Below are 631 nucleotides of genomic sequence, written 5' to 3' on the forward strand. Positions count from 1 at the left end.
AAGTATCTCCTGTCATCAAACTAACAGTCAGCACATTCACGTCTTGGCACCCACGTCACCGTTGACAGTTACAATTTCGAGAAAGTAGAGGGGGTCTCATCCGAGGCTTTGCCTTGCTTCTTCACTGGAAGTGGTTTTTACGTGGCGGGTCCCAAGCCCAGCGCACAACCCATTGCTGGGACGGGGGTGGTTTCGCAACCAAATACACGTTTATATAGCGAGCCGCTTGCTCCAAGCAGACACCCGCTTGCAGCCGCACCTACTGGTGAACAGACGCTGCAGACTTCAGTGAGCCCTTAAACCGAATAAGTCGGAGTGGCCCCACCGAAGCTCCCTCTCTTTCTGCCGTGACCCAAGGCTCCACTCGGATTGGTTACCGGACGCAAGAGTCGGGATTGAGTATAGCCATGCAACTGTAACTGCATACCCAGCGCAACGACTATACCCCATTGCACTCCATATCATCATATTACTACTGCTGCAATTTAACCCCTTCGATAAACATCTCTGACGTAATAAAATTGTATATCGATGTGTTTGCTTCGTGAGTGATACACCGGATTCTTTAACAAATTCATTGCGCTTAAATTGTCTCCATGTATAACGATTGTATCTGGACATTCAATTTTCA

Source organism: Rhagoletis zephyria, unplaced genomic scaffold (assembly GCF_001687245.7).
Source record: "Rhagoletis zephyria isolate East Lansing unplaced genomic scaffold, Rhagoletis_zephyria_1.1 Rzeph_scaffold_01133, whole genome shotgun sequence".
Lineage (NCBI taxonomy): Eukaryota > Metazoa > Arthropoda > Insecta > Diptera > Tephritidae > Rhagoletis > Rhagoletis zephyria.